This window comes from Podarcis vaucheri, assembly GCF_965113315.1.
Source record: "Podarcis vaucheri genome assembly, chromosome: 1".
Classification (NCBI taxonomy): domain Eukaryota; kingdom Metazoa; phylum Chordata; class Lepidosauria; order Squamata; family Lacertidae; genus Podarcis; species Podarcis vaucheri.
Genome location: NC_138759.1, coordinates 34,311,524 through 34,331,670, shown reverse-complemented (window position 1 = coordinate 34,331,670; position 20,147 = coordinate 34,311,524). Strand labels below are relative to the sequence as shown.

Here is a 20,147-nt window from a genome sequence, read left to right as displayed (position 1 = left end):
GTAGAATATCTCTTCTAAGGAAATGATATTTTAAGTCTAAAATGCTAAGCCATTCCAGTTGTATTCTTTCTTTTTTCTTTCTTTCTTTCTGCATTATGCATTACATATGGGCATTATGCATTGCATATGGACAATCACTTATTAAAGGATACACTAGCTGGACTTTGCAAAGTAGTGATTGAATACCTACTTTCAACATTAATTCTGCAGAAAAAACAGCACTTGTTCCTGGAGTAAATCACATTTTTAAGTTCAGCATGCAAACAGGGACCAAAGATTAGAAGCTATTAAGGTATTCAAAGTTGGCAAGCCAGTCTTTTGTCAACATGCCTACATAGCATTTCTGTAAAATGAGTCCCTCTACTAAATTTCTGATCTTTCACAATCAATATCGAAGCTTGTCTAATAAATAAAAATATTAACACCTGTAAGTATGTCATTGACTTTTAGATGCCATGTGGTAATGAAATGCATATGGAACCCCCCCCCCCCTTTTTAAAGTATCTGAGCCAATTAATAATATAAACAGTAAGGGAACAGTCTGCATTCTAAGTTTGTTTATAAGCATTTCAGTTCTGGAAATTTTAAAATTAAATTTTGGCTCTCAGCTACAGGTCTTGAATCGTTCTTAGCTTACTAAGCATTGCTGGACTGAGGAATTCATTTTCAACATGGCTAAAGTAACTAAGTGCATAAGAAGGGACCTGCTGGATCAGACCAAAGACCCATCTCCCCTAGCATCCCTTTCTCACAGTGGCCAATCAGATGCCAGATGGGAAGCCCACAAGCAAGGGGTTGCAACAGTGGAGATAGAAGACAGCTGTCCAGGCTAGTACCCACTGATAACTTTACCCTCCATGGATTTATCTAATATTCTTTTAAAGTGATGTGAGTTGGTGGGGGGCCGCTAGGGGCGCCTTGAAAGATGGCGGATATTAACAGCCCGCACGAGGTAATTAGAGGCTGATTATGGGGAGTAAATCAGTCTCCCTAACATCTTTCCAGGGAGGAGAGATGCAGTTATCACCCGCAGTTGCCATAAATCACCCCCGAGTTCGGAAGAAGGAGGGGGTGAGGCACTGGGTGTAAACCCTCGGCGGATCTCGGAACTCCTCCGAAGCTACTTTCAGGAGCGAAACTAGTTGCGTTACTTAAAAGGAAAAATTTGGTGAAAGATAACGCACATGCTTCAAGAGAGGCAGGAGGTTTTTATCTGCTAACAATTTTACCACCGAAATGAAGAAGACTGAGACGGAAGATTAATCAAAGCACTACAGACAAGCTGGTATGTGGATTGCAACTTTTAAAGTGATGCGAGTTGGGGACCATCACTACATTCCATAATGGTGGATGAAGAAGCACTTTCTTGTGTCTCTCCTGAATCTTCTGATATTCCACTTCATTGGACAGCCCTAAGTTCTATTATTGTTTTTTCCCCAAAACAATTTTTATTCATTTTATAACACAAATAAACAACACAAACAGAAAAACAAACAATACAAACAAATTCTTGTCTTATCCTTATTTTTTCTAAACATTGTTAGGTGGGTTTCCCCAAGTCCCCCCTATTTTCATTTTACCTCATCTTTAGCAGTTTACATATATCATAATTGCTAACCATTTTTTATCACACTTTAACCATAAAAATCTTCACATTTTATCACTTACAAATAATACTATTTTAAAATACACTATTATCTGATTCTAGCCTATATTCACTTCCAAAGCTATTCTAAGATTTAAATATTAACATATTTTTTCAAATATTCCTTAAACCTCTTCCAATCGTCTTCTCAAGTTCTATTATTATTGTTGTTGCTGCTGTTGTCTTCAAGCAAATGTATAGACCCCTTCATGACATGAAAACATCGAAGCAGTGTGCAGGGTAATAACAGAATAAAACATCTTCAGAGTCAGGGTTTTCAAATGGTAGGATCTGTGTGATGTATATGAACACCTTCACCGTCATCCAACTGCAGTACAGGGCTTAAGGCTGAACTCAGTGGGGCTTACATCTGAGTAAACATATATTGTTGCAATCCTTATAACAATCCTGTAGACTAGGTAAGTATAATTACACCTGTATTCAGCTGATGGGATAGAGACTGAAAGAGACAGTAGCATGCCTAAAGTCACATAGGTAATTTGAAGTGGAGACCACCTTATTCATAGCTTGGGGAATAAACTACACTATATCAAACAAGTTTGTTGAAACCAACCTTGGATAAATAATAAATAATAATGAAATGGTTCAGGGAATGCCTTTTTATTTTGTATGAAACACATAATCTTGCTCCCTTTTGAGTATTGCCCATTCTTTCTGCTTTGAAAAATCCAAAAGTCTGTGCTCAGACAAAACACCAACCATTTTTATTCCGCTCAACCCTTTTAAAATATGCCTGCATCCTAAAGCTGTGTGGTGAATTAGCATGTATGTTTTAGATTCCAATAATTCAATTAAGTGTTTAATGGAAATAAAGGGGGGGAAAGATTCCAGTGCGCTGTAGGTTATTAAAAGGATCAGACATTAACTCGTACTCAAATTCTCTTGAAATGAATCATAATCTTACTGTTAAATATATACAGGGCTACATTCTACTGTTTTGAAATGGAAACTTAATCTGAAACCCTCTCTGCATGATTCTCAATGTGGGAATGATTCCCAGATCCAAGCTATTTAAGTACATCAAGGGGAAAGGGCAAAATGATGCTCTCACTATCAATTGTCATGGATTAGAGTTCCCAGCCAACCATCCCCAGAAAGCCCGGTGCAGCTAAGGAAAGGAAATGGTGCTCTAAGATCCTTTCTATTCTTCTAGCCCTGTCTCTGCTGGGAGCCAAGTTTCCTCATGTCAGTGACATGGCTCTACCAGGTAAGATGTGCTTCGGTCATGCTTCTGATATTCATTGGCATAACTATGGGGAGGAACAGCTGGCAATATAAAGGTAAAGTGACCCCTGACCATTAAGTCCAGTCGTGACCGACTCTGGGGTTGCAGAGCTCATCTCGCTTTATTGGCCAAGGGAGCCGGCGTACAGCTTCCGGGTCATGTGGCCAGCATGACTAAGCCACTTCTGGCAAACCAGAGCAGCACACGGAAATGCCGTTTACCTTCCTGCCAGAGTGGTACCTATTTATCTACTTGCACTTTGACGTGCTTTCGAACTGCTAGGTTGTAAGGAGCAGGGACCGAGCAACGGGAGCTCACCCCGTCATGGGGATTCAAACCGCAGACCTTCTGATCGGCAAGTCCTAGGCTCTGTGGTTTAACCCACAGCGCCACCCATGTCCCTAGCTGGCAATATAGGTAGCTCTTTAATAGGTTCGTATCTTACCATCCTTCAGTGTCTTTGAGAAATGTTTACAGCCACTTCACAAGCTGGGCACAACCTATGTTAGTCACAGCAGTGGAACTGGACTTTGTTGCAACTAACAAATTCCACTGCTGTCATGCAATAGGGGGCATATTCTCACTTTTTGGCACCTACAGTATAGGCTGGAATGGGATCCAGATACAGAAGGTGAGAATGGGTGCAACACACATACAATTTAAAGCAAGTGGAGTCTTCTGCCTAACATGCTGAGGGAAGAGGTGGGTCCAGCAGATATGTGACAATAAAAAGCAAGATCAGGAGTTGTGACCTCACCTACTGCTTCACAGAGTCACTATATGCATAATGCAGGTACCAAAGATGGGAACTGGGCTAAAGCAACATCACAGGGGGTTTCCAGCTTCCCCACCCGCTGCCTTTGGAAACCTCATAAGAAACTGATGCAGCAACAGGACTGAGTAACTCCATAGGAGGAGTTGTTGCCTGAATGGTGATGCCAATGGGGCAGTGAGTCTTTGGGGAACCTGAGGCTGAGACAGTAGATCGGACTGACTAATTCTTGGCTAACTTGTAGCAGACATGGCTGCAGTGGCTAGAACATCTAGGACCAAGGTGCTCAACCACACCCCCTTTTTTGTTATTGCCAGGAGGCGACATTTATAACACAGCAATGTTTTTTGTATGCTATTGCATTACTACATGTTGCTGTTTCATTGTTGCTATTATGATGAAATGATTACTGCCATTGTTGGTTTTTTTAATGCATTGTTTACATTGTTGTAAGCTATTTGGAGTATTGTTTTGTGTGTGGAAAGGCAGCATACAAATGGTGATGATGATGATGATGATGATGATGATGATGCAGTCACAACTAACTTTTACTGGATTGTGTGCCCACTGAGTACAACTAAATATCCTGGCCTTGATGTTCATTGTAATTGGAAAATTGAGCTGCAAGCATATTTCAGTCTATATTCTTCACCCTGTAAGGTGGTGGGCAGAGACTCATCTTTCTTCACAATGGAACCTGCTGTGGTCTATAAAACCTCAGCTTATGGCATAAATCACAGAGACAGTTGCAGCTTTGTGAAATTTTATTTGTGACCCTTTGCAGCTTATGTCACAGGTCAAATTGGCTTGAGTAAATGGATAACAAAAAATGGCAAATGTAAATGTTTCTCCCATTGCAATTTATCCAGGCCTCCAAGGGCTGGAGTCCCATTCTAAACTGTTTTGCTGTTCATGACAAAGTGTAAATCAGATACAGTAATGGTAGGAAGTTTTAAAGCCTATATGGTGAATTCTGTGTTGGGAAACAGCTGGCAAGGTTTCCCTCCAGCACACATTTTATATTGTTTTGCATAACCATCTTGCTATGTTTTTAAAAAACACTACTCTTGGCCAATGCATTAGTTTATAGAACTTGTCATCTTGGAAACCAGTTGGCAGATATCTCTGTGCTGAGACAGAGATGTTTTGGAGGCATTTTGGCTTAGTCTATTACTAATACACATCAAGTGGTATGATGGTGCTTTAAAGAAATGAAAATCCATCCTGCAGCACAGAATGCTCTGTTCTAGCAAGCTCAGATTTAAACCTCAGTAGGCATTATAGAACCTGAGCTGCTTGATCAAAACAAGGCCTGCAACCAAAGCCAAAGGCAGCCCACTAGCCATTGTGGCCTACCAGGTTCTTAACAACTTTTCCCTTTTTGCAATCCCAGGCAGACAGCAAAAACATATGGCTTCTGAGTCTCTGATGGACTATAATATATGACCGGTAGGTCACAAGGGTGTGTGGAACAGATGAAGTTTATAAGACCTCAGCTACTTCACAGGTACTTCAGATAAACTCTGGTAAATCTGAGCTTCTAGATAGCTCAGAATATAGGTCTTGCAAGTAAAGTGATTTACAGATAACTTAGAACTCTGAACTGTATTCCTGATTTCAAGATGTAGATTAGATTTGTTTTTCTAGGGTGCCATCTTCCAAAAGGACTCTATCATTGTGCCTTGGAACATTACAAAGTCATAAAAGCAGCATCATGATCTTGATACCATAAAATCTAATAAATTTGTCCCAGCCAATAAATATTTCTCTCTCTGTCTCACCTGGTGCCTTGCCCAACAGTCTGCTAGGTGTGCATGTCTGAATTTAATGCTGGATTCTCAAGATAGTGCAGGTATTCTGCTAGTGTACCCCCACTCACAGTCTCCCTTCCTGAGGCAACAGAGGTGGTCTCAAAGGTAGTGTTGAAGAGCTTGGAAGATTTGAGGTCCCCATATGGGAAGCAGTTCTAAGTCTTCATGGCCTCCATAGCAACCATAGGCCTAACTCAAACTGTAACAGGCCCGACAAACTTAGCTAGCTAGGAATGCACTTGATGTGTTTTGCTCAGATCCAAATGATAACCTATGAATCTTTCTGTTATCATGGACAGATCATTTCCTGATCAGTTCGGGGTGTTGGTGACAACAGCTGGTAATACTTGCTGAAGGGGTGGGGAACCCATTAAGTTGAACTGCCCCTCCCCCCAAAAAATTATGAATCTGAATTGTTCCTGGTGGGTATTTTTCTACTCACATGTGGCTCTCACAGTTTTGAAGGAGGCTGTGATGCCACACTTTTAACATTGGGGGGGAAGGGTGCTGGTACTGCATTCCCTTGAGTACGCTGGAGTACCCCCAGGGAGGAAAGCACTGGCTCTCATTCCCATCATCTTTTCTCTGGCAGGCAATGGTACATCTGGAGTCAGAAGTGGACAGAGATTAACAAAACAAAACTTAATCCAGTCAAGACAGAGGTACTATTAATTTAATTTATTTTTAAAAAACTCACTAGCAACCTGGATGTGTCGCTTTAACCTGTTCTCTGGACTGTGTTGCAGTCTCCGTGAAAGAACAGGTACATAATTTGAAGGTACTCTTTGAGCTACTAATTTCCCTGGATGCTCAGGGGATGGCAGTTGCTTGAAGTGCTTTTTGTAAATTTCAGCTTCTATACCAGCTATGGTCTGTCCAGGAGAAGGCAGACTTGGCTTCAATCATCCATGCTTCAGTTGCCTTCAGACAGGATTATTGTAATGTACTCTACATGGGGCTGCCTTTGAAGACAGTCTGGAAGCTTCAGTTGGTCCAAACTGCAGCTGCCAGACTTTCCTCTGGTACTCACAGGTCAGGACATATTTGCAGGTCTAAGCATATAACTCCAGTATTATGTCAGCTTGATTGGCTGCTCATGGCGGTGGCATGGCTACTAGAAGAGTGGGATAGAAATATGTTATTTATTTATTGTTCTACCCTTTAACACCTGAAACAGGATCATGTGACCTAAGGGTCCACCTGCCTGTAGGCTTGCCTGGGACCTAGCAACAACGTTAGATGCTTTGCTCTCAGTACCATCATCTGGGGAGAGTGTGGGAGACAGGGCCTTTTCAGTGGTGGAGCCATTACTATAGAAAGCTCTCCCAAGTGACTTTCATCAGACTCCACATAAAGAAATGATAATGATATAGAGAATTCTCCCTGCATTATGTGAGCCTTGTTGTTTAGTCGTTTAGTTGTGTCCGACTCTTTGTGACCCCATGGACCAGAGCACACCAGGCACTCCTGTCTTCCACTGCCTCCCGCAGTTTGGTCAAACTCATGCTGGTAGCTTCAAGAACACTGTCCAACCATCTCGTCTTCTGTCGTCCCCTTCTCCTTGTGCCCTCAATCTTTCCCAACATCAGGGTCTTAATAAATAAATGATGATAATGATATATAGAATTCTCCCTGCATAATGTGAGCCTTAGAAATGCAGAATTTTAGATTACACAGAGAGGATACCACACATATACACCTGTATCCATGTAGCCTACCTGCAGACTTGAAAATCAATATATGCATGTCCCCTCGCCTATTCAATGTTTGAACATCATCTTATCTGCATCATTCTCCTTCAATCAACCAACTATATGTTGAATCAAAGGTTGCTGTCTATCTTTTGATGGACCACAAGGATACATCAGAGGCTGTCATCCACAGAAAAATTTACAACTGCAAAAAGAAGTACAATGGTATTCAGCTATTCAAATTCTGCACTAACAACTTGCCTATGAATCGAAAGATTGACCCACCCAGCTGATTTAAAATCTGCTTTGGGGGATCATCCAGCTCACCAAGGAGGAGATTTTATTAAATAACTATTTAGCTTTCTGATGCCGTAGTCATTCCTGAATGGCACTAATGACTATGTTCTGCTGAAATATTGTGAGGGAATTCGTTCATCCCTCTGGTGAGTGCTTATATGAGTGGGTCCAATGGCTTCACTGGGAATATTCAAATGAGGAATGGCTCCCAAATGAACAAAAATTTCCAAATTATCCAGAACTGCATTTGTTATATTTATTTCATGAACTGGACTGTCATGCTACTTTTTAAAAGAAAAAAAAAGAAAGAATCTGCATAAACCTAACCCTAATTTTATATAGAATTTGTGTCTGCAATATGTCATGTCTATTCTGGACTGCAAAACATCCATTGTTTTTCTTATTCTGGCTGGTTCTATTGCTAGTGCTGCTAAAGCTAAAACACTACATTTCCTTATTAAGTACTTAGAAGAGATTGCTAAGGACACTTAGGAACTGTGGCTAAGTCCTAAGAACATTTACTAGCGAGTAAATCTCAGTGAGACTAAATTCTGAGTAAACACAATGAGGGACCAGGGCATTAGTGATTTGAAAGAGCTGCTGGTACCCGACTTTTCCTTTTTCTCCTGCCCAGTTACCACCATCAATTTACAGACCTATTGCAAGTATTTACTATGCAGAAAATGTGGCCAAGCTGGTGTTTGACCTTTGACAGAAGGCTGCCCTCTCTCCAGCTATTCCTAACAAACTAGGCCCAAGACAATAAGCTGCTTTATAGCTATTAGCTAGGTCAGTGTGTTTCTCCAGGAAGACCTCAAGCTGAAAAGCCAACATGCCTGACAACCACAGCCAAGATACCAAAGGTCCGAGCACTAGACATTGGAAAACAAATGGGAAAGCACACACGGCCACATCTGGAATCCTAATGGGCCACCAATGGTTCTCAGCTTAAGGAAGAATTACCACTGTTATTTTATCATCCCTAGTGCTAACTTAGCTGTTTATGTACAGCAATAAATGATTTTTTAAAAACATATTTGGGTCATTATGTCATATACCACCAGCAAGTAGGATTGTTTTATTGTGCTTGGAGTAAAAATACACGGCTATACCCAGATGTTAGGGGGAAGTTTAAAAAAAATAAAAAATCTTTGGCTCTTCTGCACTCCTTTCTGCTGGCCAAATGGTACATTTGAAAAATAAAAATAAAAACTGAGAATTTTATGGCTTATACTCCCGTCTCCCCAGTAAAACTTGCACCAGTATTGTTCCCAGGTATGTTTGTTCTGCCAGTGAGAACATTAGCATGTTAAGCAAAGTAGAGAAGGAACAGACAGAATAATAATAATAATAATAATAATAATAATAATAATAATAATAATAATACCCCGCCCATCTGGCTGGGTTTCCCCAGCCACCCTGGGCAGCTTCCAACACAAGATTAAAAACTACATTAATAATAATAATAATAATAATACCTTTATTGTCATTGCCCCCTCTCGGGGACAACGTAATTACTTGGCTGCTCCATCCACCCAGGTAGGGCACTCCACACAAAATCAAAACAAAACAACTATAAAAACACTAATTAAAACAATACAGTATAATACAGCAAGGAAGATTAGATGACTTTCAAAGTCCTGATTAAAACATCAGTCATTAAAAACTTCCCTAAACAGGACTGCCTTCAGATGTCTTCTAAACGTCAAATAGTTGTTAAATTCTTTGACATCTGATGGGAGGGCGTTCCACAGGGTGGGAGTCACTACCGAGAAGGTCCTCTGCCTGGTTCCCTATAACCTCACTTCTTGCAGTGAGGGAACTGCCAGAAGGCCCTTGCCGCTGGATCTCAGTGTCCGGGCAGAACGATGGAGGTGGAGATGCTCCTTCAGGTATACTGGGCCTGAAAGCATTGTTTCACTAATTTGAGCTTCCAGGCTTACACTTTACATTAAAATATGACTGGGGAGCAAAGCCCCCCACCTTCAGATCACACACACCCTGTACACCTACAAAAACCTGATCCAGAGCTTGTGTTGGAGTAATGGCACATTGGGACAGCCCCATGGTTTCATCCATCCAATATCTCCCTCTTATATCTGTGTGGTGCAATTTTGGCTATTTAAGGGCAGGCCTTAGAGAACTGAGATCATTATTACTATATTTGAATGAATGACTACCACTCCTGTGTGTTATTCCCATGACAGTGGCAGTATCAGTGGAACTCATATTAGCAGGATCTGTCATTGGGTCAGTCCTTCAAAGGAGATACTGTGGTCAAGTAACAAACATTGTGCAGTGGTACCTCGGGTTAAGTACTTAATTCGTTCCAGAGGTCTGTTCTTAATCTGAAACTGTTCTTAACCTGAAGACCACTTTAGCTAATGGGGCCTCCTGCTGCCGCCGCACCGCCAGAGCCCAATTTCTGTTCTTATCCTGAAGCAAAGTTCTTAACCTGAAGCACTATTTCTGGGTTAGTGGAGTGTGTAACCTGAAGCGTATGTGTCAGGGTTACTTCCAGATCCGAGCTCACAGAGGATCACGCCAGCCAGCGATCGTTAAATAAAAGTCTTTATTGAGTTACAGTCTCCATTCTCGAACTGCTGCGTGCAACCCTACGTCTTATGCTTAGATCGGCGAAGCTCCGTCTGAGTCTCCGCCCCTTGCGCACCAACTTAATATCCTAGCCCTGCTCCACCTTTTCCGCCTGACAGTTCTCCTCTGGGTCCCTCTGCCCCCCTGGGTCTCCTCCTTCCGGGATTCTTCTGACGCTGACCCCCCTGACTCTCCTGTCTCCTTGCGCCGGGCTTTAGGACCTGGCTCCCTTTCCGGGCTGCCTACTGCGCCACCTTCCTGTGCATTTGAACTTGGCGCGCGCGCCCAACCCTCCACTTTCCGTCTAACCGTCACTTCGCTCCCCGATGAAGGTGTGGCCACTCCTGACTCGTGCCCTCCCTCCTGTTGCGAGCTGCCAGTGCTTGATCCCTGGCGCTCTTCCTCTTTCCTACTCTCTGGCGGTGACGCTGGTCCCGATTTCCAACTGCTCTCCTCTGAGTCCCCTCTGGCTCTATCTTCCTGGGGTGTCCCCCTAGTCTCCCCCCTTGCCCTGGCCACTGGTGCTCCTTTTTGTGAATCTTCTGATTCACTGGAAAGACTCGGAGATCTCGGGTCGTCGTCATCACTCATCCTTTCTTCTGCCTCCTCCCCCTCGCTCTCTGTTTCCTCCCTTGCCCTCGCCTCTGCTCCTGAACCCCTGACATCCATCCCCCCCTCGAAGCCCCCTCTTCCCCCCTCCCCTCCTTCCGGTGCGGGAGCTGGGTGCTGCAGTGTCAAGGGAACGAATGTCGGGTACAGTTCGCTTCCCGTGGCGGGCCTCCATCCGAAGTCTTCCGGTGCTTCCTCCCTGCTCTCGTCGACGACGGTCACCTCTGCTTCCATCTCTGTGCCGCCGTGCTCGAAACCCTGGTCGTCCCCGAAGACGTCCATGTCCGTCTCTCCCTCGCTTCCTTCTGGAGGCGTTGCTCGTCCTGGACCCTCCAGCCACCTCCTGCGCCACTGCTCCTCTGGTCGATCATCCCACCAATACGAGGGTTCCGAAGCAGATCCCGAGGGTGACCCCTCCGGGGAACGGGTGTCTCGTGTCGGTTCCTCATCCGAGTCGAACCCCCGGAACGTGCTGGCTGAAAGCGTGGGCGTGAAAAGCCAGTCGTCGAAAAAGTCTGCTGGCATTGGCCTATGGGGGAAAAGGGCATGAAACTCTTCCTTGAGCAGAGGTTCATCTAAAGCGTAGCCCGGCACCCAGCTGTTGGCACTGGTCGGGGTGCCCTCCTTAGCAAGAAGGTATTCTACCCCCTCTTCCCCCCATCTGGAGTCCAAAATCTCCGTGACTTCGTTGAGGCGCACCTCCTGTGCCACTCCCCGTTGCTTGGTTCCCTCTCGGAGCGGACTCGGCGCCGTTTCGGGTTCCTGAAACCTGTGCGGTGCCTTGTAGGGAGTGAGCACCGATCTGTGGAACACCGGATGCATTCTGGAACCCTCCGGAAGCGCCAGCCTGAAAGCCACCGGGTTGACCTGCTCTTCGACTTGGTAGGGCCCCAGTTGCTTATGCCCTAATTTCTTCTTAGCCAACGACCTGGCCGGCACTGCGTGGGCTGCTAACCAGACCCAGTCTCCCACATGGATCTCTTTGCCAACCCTTCTGTGTTTGTCCGCCTGCACCTTGTATGCGTGTTTGGCCAGCTCCAGGTGCCGCCTCAGCTGATCGTGGACCTCCTGCAACTCCGACGCGAACGCATCTGCTGTCTGCGGCTCCCCCTCCACCAGTCTTTCCAGTCCCGGGAAGGTTCTGGGGTGCCTCCCGTTGTTGGCGAAGAACGGCGTGACCCCCGTGGACACGTGCTTCGTGTTGTTGTAGGCGAACTCGGCGAGCGGCAGGTAATCCACCCACGTCGCCGGCTGTTGATTCGCATAGCATCTCAGGTACTGCTGCATGATGGCATTGACCCGCTCCGCCTGCCCGTTGGTCTGCGGGTGTCTCGCCGACGCCAGGTTGATCTTGACGTTTAGGAAGCCCATCAGCTTCTGCCAGAAATTCGAGATGAACTGCCGTCCGCGGTCGGACAGAATAGACCGTGGCAGCCCGTGAACCTTGAACACGTGGTCTATGAACAGTTTGGCGGTTTGTTCCGCCGTGGCCACCTTCGCACACGGGATGAAATGTGCCATCTTGGAGAACAAGTCCACCACCACCAGCACGGCCGTCTTGCCCCTCGAGCTGGGCAGATCCGTGACGAAGTCCAAGGCGACCCTCTACCATGGCTCGACCGGAGTTTGCAGCGGTTCCAACAGTCCGGCCGGCGGTCTGTGCACTGGTTTGGCCCTCTGGCAGGTGTCGCACCTCGCCACGTAGTCCGCGACCTCCCCTCTCATTCCGGGCCACCAGAAATCCCTGGCGACTAATTCCACCGTCTTCTCCTTGCCAAAGTGCTCGGCAGTGGGCGCGTTGTGCAGCTGCTGCAGTACCTTGGCGCGAAGTTCGTCTCCCGGCACGTAGATGGCCCCTTTGCGGATGAGCAATCCATCTCTCAGCTGGAACCCGTCGGTCGCTGCCGTGCCCCTTTGCATCTCTGCCATCTTTGCTTGCGCGAAGGAGTCATTCTGCAACGCTCGTCGCACCGCCTCCAGGTCCACTGTCGCCGCAGCGCACGCCCACACTGTTGGTGCGAAGATGTGCATGGCGGCCGCTGGCGTGGCGTCCTCCAGATACTGTGGCTTACGGGAGAGCGCGTCCGCCATGATGTTGGTATCCCCCGGGACATACTCTATTCGGAAATCGAAGTTCGCAAAGAACTCAGCCCAACGTATCTGCCTCTGGTTCAGGAACTGTGCCGTGCGCCAGTGCTCCAGATTCTTGTGGTCTGTGCAGACCTGCACCGTGTGCTTGGCTCCAATCAGGAAGTGCCTCCATGCTTTGAACGCTGCATGAATAGCCAGCAACTCCCTGTCCCAGATGGTGTAGTTCTGTTCGGACTTGCTGAGCTTCCTGGAGTAAAACGCTCCCGGCCTCCAAACCCCCTGCGGGTCCTTCTGCAGCAGGACTGCTCCGACGGCCCTGTCCGAGGCGTCTGTTTCAACTCTCATCGGCCTGCTGGGGTCGACATGAAGTAGCTGTTCTTCCGACGCGAAAAGACGCTTGAGGGCCTGAAAGGACTGCTCCGCCTGTGCTGTCCAGATGAACTTCTTTTTCTTGGAACTGAGCGTGTCCGTGATGGCCGCAGTCTGCATAGCGAAGCCTTTGATGAACTTGCGATAGAAGTTCGCGAAGCCGACAAACCGTTGGACCTCCTTCCGGTTGCGTGGGCTTTTCCAATCCAACACCGCTCGAACCTTGGCGCTGTCCATGGCGAGCCCCTTGTCAGACAACTTGTAGCCCAGGAAATCCACCTCCGTCACGTCGAATTGGCACTTCTCCAGCTTGGCGTAAAGCCTATGTTGCTGTAGCCTGCTCAGCACTTCCCTGACGTGTCTGTCATGCTCCTGCTGCGATTCCGAAAAGATCAGGATGTCATCCAAGAAACAGACGCACGTTTTGTAGAGGAGCCCCGCCAACACGTGATGCATGAAAGCTTGAAAAACGTGGGAGCCATTTTGCAATCCAAAAGGCATAACCCTATATTCGTAGGTGCCCAGGGGCGTGAACATGGCTGTCTTCCACTCATCTCCTTCCCGCATGCGAATGAGGTTGTACGCCCCTCGCAGGTCCAACTTGGTGAACACGCTGCCCTTGCGTACTTTTGCGAGGAGGTCGTCGATTCGGGGCATGGGGAAGTCCGATGGCTTGGTCACACTGTTCAAAATGCGGTAGTCCACTACGAGTCTTTTTTGGGGCGTGTCTCGCTTCTTCACAAAGAATACAGGACTGCCCCCCGCTGCCTGGGACTCTCGGATGAAACCGCGCTCCAAATTATGATCTATGAACTCTTTGAGTTCCTGCAGTTCGTCTTCAGACATGGAATACAGCTTCCCTTTGGGCAGCGCCGCCCCCGGCAGCAGGTCAATTTTGCAGTCATATGGTCTGTGGGGGGGTAGCCTGTCTGCCTCCTTCTCGCAGAAAACCTCCAAAAATTCTGCGTACTTGTGGGGAATCGCTTGCAGCGTGCCTAGCAGCAGCTGTGACTCCTCTTGCTCCCCTTCCTGTTGAGGCATGATGCAGTGTTCAGCACAAAAGGAAGAGCCGAAGGTCAGCTGCCTCTGGTACCAAGCCAGCGTCGGGCTGTGCTTGTCCAGCCAACTCATGCCCAATACAATAGGCGTGTCCGACAGTTGAGTGACGTTGAAGCTGATGATTTCCCTGTGATTTCCAAGCCGCAGCACCATAGGTGGCGTCTGCTTCACCACTTGCCCCCCTAGCAGCTCCCTGCCATCCACCGTGACAACCTGCAGGGGCAGCGTGGCAGGCAGCAACTGTATAGCGTGCCGGTCGACAAAGTCCTGCCCTATGAAGTCTGCATTGCTTCCCGAGTCGACGGTGATTGGCACGTCCATGGTGATTCCATTGGGTAGCTGGAGCGATGCGGTGAGCCTCACTACTGGCTTGGGCGGGAGGGGGTCCATGGGCGGTAAAACCTCTGGGGACTGCTTCACTGACACGTCTGGCTGGGCCCCAGTGCCTCTTCCTCCAGCCAGACATCGTCGTTTCCCTGCTGTGGTTCTCTGTGCTGCGTTGCTGCAGTCACCCTTGCTGAGGCTGCAGTGTGCTTGTGGAGCCTCCGGGGACACTCTTTCGCCATATGCCCTGGATCCTCGCAGATATAACACTTCCTGTTCCCTCTAGGAGGCTTCGCTTTCACTGCTGCCGGTGCTAGGGCTCTGGCTGCTGACTGAGCCCTTGCACTCCCGACCTCCATCGGTTCCACCCCTCCTCCTGTTGGAGGCGTGGATTGCGCACGCGCTGCTTCTCTGGGAAGGAAGGAGGAGCCTCTGGCTGGTTCGCGCCCGCTGCGCCCTTCGTCCCTGCTCCACGGACGTTCTTCCAGCCGCACCCCCACCGCCAGCGCCCTCTGAACGATCTCCTGCGTGGTCCGGGGTCTCTCCCCCCTCGCAATCTCATCTTTAACCGAGTTGTGCAAGCCCTCCCAAAAAAGGTCTCTGACAGGAGCCGAATCTCTGTCCCATTCCAGGGCACTGACCAAAGCGAAAAAGCGGGCATGATACTGCCTTACGCTGGCCCTCCCTTGCCTTAGTCCATGCACCTCCTTTCGGGCAATATCCACGTCAATGCTTGATAAAAAACAGCCATCCATCGCTTTGATAAAGGCGTCCGCATTTTGGAGCGCAGGATCCTTATCTCTCCACAAATTGCGCAGCCACGCTTTAGCGTCTCCATGCAAATGGGACATGACGAACCCCACTTTCTCTTGTTCATCTCTAAAGTCTTTGTGCAGCAGTTGCAGTGCACACATTACGTCAGCTCTAAAATTGGGGTACTGTTGCAAATTCCCATCGAAGTGAGAGACCAGACCGCCTGTGCGTCTCCCCAGCCCAATCCCCTCAGGTTTGGGTGTCTGTTGCCCTTGCTTCGTAAGCACGTCCAACCTGACCTGGAGATCCCTGTAGGCGGCAGCTGCTTCCTCCTCTCTCTTCCTGGACGCCAGCGCCTCGGCAGTCAGTCGTGAAACTGCTTCTCTGAGTTCCGTTATTTGCTGTTCGGCCGTCATGCTGTCTGCCGTTCGTGAGCTCTCTTGTAGGCACCCACTTTCTCTCCTCTCCGCGAGGCCGTGGATGCCCACAATTTGTAGAGACGGAGCTTACTGTCAGGGTTACTTCCAGATCCGAGCTCACAGAGGATCACGCTAGCCAGCGATCGTTAAATAAAAGTCTTTATTGAGTTACAGTCTCCATTCTCGAACTGCTGCGTGCAACCCTACGTCTTATGCTTAGATCGGCGAAGCTCCGTCTGAGTCTCCGCCCCTTGCGCACCAACTTAATATCCTAGCCCTGCTCCACCTTTTCCGCCTGACAGTTCTCCTCTGGGTCCCTCTGCCCCCCTGGGTCTCCTCCTTCCGGGATTCTTCTGACGCTGACCCCCCTGACTCTCCTGTCTCCTTGCGCCGGGCTTTAGGACCTGGCTCCCTTTCCGGGCTGCCTACTGCGCCACCTTCCTGTGCATTTGAACTTGGCGCGCGCGCCCAACCCTCCACTTTCCGTCTAACCGTCACTTCGCTCCCCGATGAAGGTGTGGCCACTCCTGACTCGTGCCCTCCCTCCTGTTGCGAGCTGCCAGCGCTTGATCCCTGGCGCTCTTCCTCTTTCCTACTCTCTGGCGGTGATGCTGGTCCCGATTTCCAACTGCTCTCCTCTGAGTCCCCTCTGGCTCTATCTTCCTGGGGTGTCCCCCTAGTCTCCCCCCTTGCCCTGGCCACTGGTGCTCCTTTTTGTGAATCTTCTGATTCACTGGAAAGACTCGGAGATCTCGGGTCGTCGTCATCACTCATCCTTTCTTCTGCCTCCTCCCCCTCGCTCTCTGTTTCCTCCCTTGCCCTCGCCTCTGCTCCTGAACCCCTGACAGTATGTAACCCGAGGTACCACTGTACATGAATTGGCAAAGTCTGCATAGTAAATTACATGCAACACACACTGGTCACTAGACTTCATCAGTGGTGCCCAGACTGAAGGAGTGTAGAAAGCCTTCAGAACATCCTATTTTCACATCATTAGCAGAGCGTTTATGAGCGCAAATAGCATTTGTCATATTCCTGTCTTGGAAAATAATTATACTATGGTTAATGTAGTGAATTGGAGGGCTGTTGAAAAGGGCTGTAGAGTTGGTCAATAAACTACAGTAAAGTTAAATTAGATTAACTTTGGCTGTGGACTTTGAAGTATTACAGGAAGACTTTACTAAGTCTGCATTCCCGCAACCCACATCAGCAAGAAGGCGTGTTTAAAAAAATGTTCACAGCAGCTTTGGTACTAAGGAACTGCTTTTCAAAACAATCTTCTCCTTGCTTGTTTTTCTTTTTGTAATATTCTCTGGGTAACCCTGATGTGCCCTGGAAAAACAGACATGTGAATTTGATACCTCATACTTGTTGATGAGTTGTTTTGTTTTTAAAAAAGTGAGCAAGCCGAATGTAGAATGTGAAATTTCCTTGTCTGTCCTGACACATGGCAGGTTAAAAACACAACTTAAATAACTAGCTAGATGCCTCTCCTGATTTCCAAGAACAGCTTAGACGTTGTTTTTAAAAGCTTTGTTTCAAAAACTTTCCCATTTCCCCCTAGTGCATGGAAAACAAGAAATAGGACAAGAATAAGCTATTAATTCAAATATGACTCTGTAAAGCTGTAGCAATTCTTAAATGCATATAAAAGCAAAAAATGAGGTAGGTGGAACTTGACTCTTGCTCCTTCTGCATTCCGGATGTCTTCTTGCTTTACTAAATCAACACAGCTAAGGGAGCACATAAGCAAATATTAAAAATAGTTTTCTGGTTGTTCACTCATTATTGCACAAAACAACATGGACATCTTTTTAATATTGATGCCTTCCAAATTATCTGGACCTGACCTCAAAGCACTGTCCAGTCAAAGACTTTCTGGGCAACTTTGATCAAATGGCTCTCTCTTAGCCTTGAGTCTATACAGTGGTGCCCCGCAAGACGAACGCCTCGCGAGACGAAAAACTCGCAAGACGAAAGGTTTTTTCGTTTTCGAGTTGCTTCGCAAGACGAATTTCCCTATGGGCTTGTTTCGCAAAACGAAGCTTGCCCCCGCACCCCGGACCTCTTTTGAAGCAAGGGGCGGCGGGGAGAAGATAGCTTCTCCCCGTTGCCAGCCCTGCAATCTCCGGGGACAGAGGGGAAGGCGCGCGTGCCTCTTTTGAACCAAGGGGCGACAACGGGGAGAAGCGATTCTCCCTGCTGCCCCTTCCCTTACTTTAAAACAGGTCCGGGGACAGAGGGGAAGGTGCGCGGCGCTTCCCCTCTGTCCCCGGACGGTCTCCATAGGAACGCATTGATTGATTTTCAATGCATTCCTATGGGAAACCGTGCTTCGCAAGACGAAAAACTCGCAAGAAGAAAAAACTTGTGGAACGAATTAATTTCGTCTTGCGAGGCACCACTGTATCTGTAAAATGAAACTAAGAAGGACCAGCCTCACATTATTTATTACTTATTAATCTTATATCCCAGCTTTTGTCCAAGGAGCTACATTCTGCATGGAGTCCTGCTTTTATCCTAACAACTACTCTGAGCAACAGTGAGTCAGTTCCAACAGGCAACAGGGCTTCTCCATCTTCTTCTCCCCACTGCTGCATCCAACAGCCCTCCCCCATTCTGCTGCAGAAGATTGGGGACCAACTATTAGTCACAGTACCTACTGTTAAGATCTGCTTGATAGCACATGAATCCCCAAAAAGTATGGCAGTGGTTTAAGCAAATGGCCAGGCATATATCAATATACAGTGGTACCTCAGGTTACATACGCAAGTTATATACACTTCAGGTTACAGACTCCGCTAACCCAGAAATAGTACCATATTTTTTGTAATTATTTTGGTTTTCTTCTTATTTAGTCTGAACCCTGCCACACTTCCAAATTTCTCAATCTCATCCAAGACTTCTTTTACACTTTCTAATGGTTCTTCAATCGTAATTACCAGATCATCTGCAAAGGCTTTTACTTTATATTCATTCTGACCAACTGTTACCCCTTTTATTAATTCATTTTGTCTCATCGACCTCAAGAGAACCTCCAGGACCATTATAAATAGTAATGGTGAAAGTGGACATCCCTGTCTAGTTCCTTTTGTTATTTTTATATCTTCTGTAGTCACATTGTTTACTTTGCTTTCTGCTCTGTATAAATTGCCTTTATCCCATTAAAGAACTCAGTCCCCACATCCATAAACTCCAAATTCTTCAAAATAAAATCCCAAGCAATATTATCAAAGGCCTTTTCTGCATCAACGAACATTAATATAGCTTGTTTCTCATTCCTAGCAGTCAGATATTCCAAAATATTAATTACATTTCTTATATTATCTTTCATCTGCCTGCCTGGAAGGAAACCTACTTGATCTTTATGAATGATTTCTTGCAGTATTTTTTTCAATCTATTCGCTAAAATCCCTGCAAATATTTTATAATCTGTATTGAGCAGTGAAATAGGCCTATAGTTTTTAACTTGTGTTAAATCTGAGTCCTGTTTAGGGATAAATGTAATGAATGCTTCTTTCCATGTTTCTGGGATGTCTCTTTCTTTTAAAATATTGTTCATAACTTCTTTCAGTGGTGGCATTAAAACCTCTCTCATTTCTTTATAGTAGCCTGCTGTAAATCCATCTGGTCCTGGGGCTTTCCCTCTTTTCAGTTCCTTTATGGCTTCTTTTATCTCCTCATTTCCTATTGGGGCATTCAGTTGGTCTTTCTTTTCTGCCGGGATCTTTTGCACCTTTTTTCCTTTCAAAAATCGTTCTATTTTCCTCGTATTATTTTTTTCTCTGTTTCTATATAATTGTCTATAAAAGTCCAAAAATCCTTTTCTGATTCCCTTCAGGTTATCAATCTCTTCTCCATTTACAGTGATTTTATTGATTGTATTTTGCTCCTTTCTCTTTTTAATTTGCCACGCAAGCCATTTGCCAGATTTGTTCGCAAATTCAAAATTTTTTTGTCTTAGCCTTTTGATGCTCAGTTCTATTTCTTTATTTATAATCATTGCAAATTGTGTTTGCAAAGTCTTGATCTCCTGTTTTATTTTTGAATTATTTGGTTTTTTGATAAGCTTTTGTTCATTGTCCATTATCTGCTTTAAAATTTATTTTTTCCCTTTTTCTCTATTCTTATTCTTCAGTGAATTCTGTTGAATAAAAAAACCTTTCAACACTGCCTTGCTTGCGTCCCATACTACACTCATCTTCGTGCCTTTGTTACTGTTATCCACAAAATACTCAGTTAATTTCTTTCGTGCTTTTTCTATAATTTTTTGATCATCTAAGAGGTAATCATTAATTCTCCATCTAAAAGTTCTTTCCTCAAATCCTTTCAGTTCCATTTTTATTGGATTGTGATCCGAGATTATTCTTGGTTGAATCTCAATTTGTAGAATTCTTGGAGTCAATTCGTTCGAAACCCATATTTGATCTATTCTTGACATTGACTGATTCGGTTCAGAGAAGTAA

General features: G+C 46.2%; 1 protein-coding gene and 1 long non-coding RNA gene across 4 annotated transcripts in view; one reads left to right on the top strand and one right to left on the bottom strand.

Annotated features, from left to right (window-relative positions):
• Positions 1-20,147, bottom strand: part of SLC25A21 (solute carrier family 25 member 21) — a 291,585-nt gene that overhangs the window by 215,661 nt on the left and 55,777 nt on the right. The window lies entirely within an intron of this gene.
• LOC309527327 lies at positions 4,882-8,443 on the top strand. The gene is made up of 3 exons (XR_014217189.1): positions 4,882-5,170; positions 6,067-6,136; positions 8,097-8,443. It is a non-coding gene; the product is annotated as an uncharacterized lncRNA (long non-coding RNA).